The 3,797-nt window shown below is 43.9% G+C and overlaps 1 protein-coding gene across 1 annotated transcript in view; it reads right to left on the bottom strand.

The window, feature by feature from the left end:
• The window catches only part of Spdl1 (spindle apparatus coiled-coil protein 1), a 61,357-nt gene extending 58,784 nt beyond the window's left edge, over positions 1 to 2,573 (bottom strand). The window contains exon 1 of the mRNA XM_023721784.1: positions 2,387 to 2,573. The gene's annotated coding sequence lies outside the window, so the exon portion shown is untranslated. The remainder of the gene's footprint in view (positions 1 to 2,386) is intronic.
• Between the last annotated feature and the right edge of the window lie 1,224 nt (positions 2,574 to 3,797).

Raw genomic sequence — 3,797 nt, forward strand, 5'->3', positions numbered from 1 at the left:
AGATTTTGAAGTTATCAGTATAAGTCCTACAACTGAGGATGAATATAATTAAAGAGGATCAGGAATTGAGCCCTGTTTTGATATGGGAACAAAGACAACAAAATATGCCCAGGAGTTACCAGTGAAGCAGGAGGAAAATTGAGCATGTGTTGTCCTGGAAGCCAATCAACAAAGTCTAAGAAGATGAGAGTGGTCAGTCATCCCAAATGCTCCTGCTAAGTCAAAGTAGGTCAAAACTAAGAATTGCCTAATGGATTTGAATACATGTTCACCCCAAGAGTGGTTTTGATGGAAAGGTAGGGTGAAGGCATGACTGCAGTGGGTTTCGGAGAAAATGGCAAGAGATGAAAGGGATAGCACAGACAGTTCAGCTGCAAAGAGCAGATGGAGCTATAGCTAGGAAAGTAGAGGTACATTTTTCTTAAATTTTAAGATGTAAATGTAACAGTATGTTTTACAACATGAGATAAATCCAAAAGAAAAATTGATCTAGGACACTTGAGAACTACAACTGTGACATCTCTGATTAAAAACAGGGAAAGCTAATGCACAGGGAGTAGAACATAGATATTCATCTAAAGGAATAAAAACCAAGGCATCCAAGTACAAATGCTGATAACTAGGTAGAGTGGTATGAAAATGTTTAAATGACTGTCTAAAGTTTCAACATATCACTGCCTTAAGAAACAGTCTTTTACCAGGAACAAACATGAGCGCAGAGATACAGGGGCTTAGGAGAAGGGGAAAAAGGTACCACAGTCCAAGCAGGGCCTTGTATTTACTGTTTTACAAGACAAGACTTCAAAAAAAAAATATTTTTTTGAGCCTGTACACTATAGAGCCAGCCAACTGTTCCATGTTCAGTAACTTTCATGAGTATTTACCACTTGCCAAACCAAATGCTTCAAATAATTACCTCATCTAATTCTCTTGATAATCCTAAATTTAAAGAATACCATCATTTCCACCTACCAAAGTAAAAATGGAGTTTGCTGAAGGCACATCGCTGGGATATATGTAAAAATACCCCAACATCGTTCTTATTCATTCAGAAGATTAACTTGAGTTTCTGGTGTGTCACACACTGCTAGCGCTTTAGAAATCAGTGACTCAAACATTGGACAATAATACCACCACCTTCCTGAATCTTACTCTATTAGTAGAAAAGTACTGAATCAAATATTCACTTAGAAAGTCAGAAGCAAGAGAAGACCAAAAGGGAGAGACATATGGTGCTACCTAAGCCTATAAGGCGAGGGAAATGTCCTAATTTAGTGGGGTTAGCAGGTGGGGCAGGGCAGGAATGAACATGGACAGGAGAGATTTCTCTGAAGTGACTTTTTCACACTTTAGAGATCTAAAGGGTGAAAGTCAATCACCTGCAAAGTCAGCATGCCAAGGCTAAACAACCAGCAGACTAATAGGAGTCACATCTATGCACTGGGCTGTGTGTACGATTTTTTGGAGCAATCTTTGCAACTTTATAAGGTAGAAAGTATTTCCCATTTTAATATGTGCCATCTTAAGGAGGCACAGAAAGACGAAGTAACACAGCCAGGTTCATCAGCTGATCTAACTCCTAAAGCTCCAACCACTTTTTTGTTCTCATAAAGCACAGCATATGTAAAGCATAAAGAGGGCAACAACATCTACTAGAATATTGCGTGGAAAATAGTAAAGCTAATAACAGATTCTAAGTAGTGTACCTAGGCCAAAGTTAGACACAGGGGCGAGGCAGCTGTGTCCAACAGAACTATAATGCGAGTCACATGTATAATTCACAATTTCCTAGGTGTCACAGTATACGAAATAAACACATGAAAAAGTAGATCATAATCTAACCCTAACGAGCCCAAAATACCGCAATTTCAATCCGTAATCATTACAAAACTCGAGAGGCTGCTTCGTGGACGTTGTTTTTAAGTCTGGGTTGAATTTCACATTTGCGGTATTTAATTCGGGCTCCCAGTATTTAATTAGGGCTTCCCTTACTACAAATGGAATTTAGTCCCAAGCAATACAGTGAAATGGTTGTTGTCAAGGTCACCACTGATTTTGTTGTTTTTGTTGCTGTTGTTGTCGTGAGGATTGAACTAAGAGCCACGAGGATGCTAACTATGCGCTACCGTATCGCACGACCCAGACCTAGTGGATAGCTCAAGCAGCCAACTATATTTATCTAGAATCCCGGAAGGCAGCCAGAAGGTTCACCGCAGGTCTGAAGCCGGCAGGGAAGCCGAGTTGTAAGAATTCAGAGTTCCGGAAGAGAAAGTTCCGACTACCGGCCTGCGGAGACCGAGGCCCCAGGTTTACTCAAGCCCCGCTTGCGTGAGCCCGCCCTCCACCCAGCCTCTCCACAACCACCCAGCAGGCCTTCAGCCCTCACCGCTTTCCACACTCCTTCCTCGAGCTGCCGCCGCCAGTGGCCCCAGGTGAGAGCTCAGGACTCCCACATTCGCTAACACTACCTCACCAAAGGAAATACTCTCCATTCATTTCACGAAACTCCGGGAAGCGCCAGGGCTTTTTGAATGCAGTTCCCGCGAGAACTAGCAGTTATCGCGAGACACCCCGCCCCATGGGCTCTTGAAAGAACACCACCGAAACTCCGCCGGCGTGCCCCGCCCGCCACAGCGACTGCGCAAGCGCGAGACCTAGGTTTGGCGCATGCGTGGATAGATTGGGTCGCCGCGTTCTAGTTTGCGGAGACTTCCCCCCTCCCCACGTCAGGCGCCTTCTAGCTGAGGTTTAGTTTGTTTATTGTTTACGACAGGGTTTTCCGGCGGAACAGTGGCACTGGGTCAGTGGGTACAGAATCGCCAACGATCGGTGCCATTGTATCAGCACTGTCCTCCCTGCCAGGCCCTTTCCTCCTACTGTGTATGACTCCAGAGCCTGAAAGTATGACGGAGTCACCGCTACCGTTATGGGACAGAATGACACATAGTATGGCATTTCGTATGTGTGCCTTCTACCTTTGGCTTTTACGCGAACCCTCTCGTGGAAGCCCAAAAGCTCTAAAAGGTAGACATCAGGACCCCGCGTTTTCTGCAGAGGAAAACAAAACTCCTAGAGTAGAGGTGACTTGTCCTAGTGATAGCTATCGAATCTGAGCTGATGCAGTCTGTTCTAGAATCCAGGCTCTCGAGTGCCTGCCTGGAAGTGTTTAATCTTTTGTAAGCCTGCTGTCTGCTCAAGCAGTCATAGTAGCTGGCGGGGTGCAACGGTAATGTGTTTTCTGTTCTGCGCCCATTTTTGTTCGCCTGTTTGAGGACTTTGCTCCTGTCTTGTTAATTGTCAGTGGTTGTTTTTTTGTTTTGTTTTGTTCCCTCCCCCCATTAGATCTTCCTTAGCAACGGATAAACGAGCTGCAATGAATTCCATTTCAACAAATAAATACGGATAAATAAATAAAAATACACCTTCTCAGACCCCAATCAACCACGGCCCCATTTGCTTCAGTTCGCAACAAAATACCTGGGAGAAAATTCAGAGTTCTCTCTCTCTCTCTCTCTCTCTCTCTCTCTCTCTCTCTCTCTCTCTTTTACCTTTATCATCCCTCCCTCCCTTGCTACAAATAGAATTTAGTCCCAAGCAATACAGTGAAATGGTTGCTGTCAAGGTCACCATTGACTTTATTGTTGTTTTTGTTGTTGTCGCTGAGGATTGAACTAAGAGCCACGAGGATGCTAACTATGTGCTCTACCACTGAACCACATTACCTCCCACCAGTGAATTTTATTTTGCAAAATCCAGTATTCAATATTTAGTCCTCTCTTTCTCTGACATTTGAAGTG

This window comes from Octodon degus, unplaced genomic scaffold (assembly GCF_000260255.1).
Source record: "Octodon degus isolate 3935 unplaced genomic scaffold, OctDeg1.0 scaffold00085, whole genome shotgun sequence".
Classification (NCBI taxonomy): Eukaryota; Metazoa; Chordata; class Mammalia; order Rodentia; family Octodontidae; genus Octodon; species Octodon degus.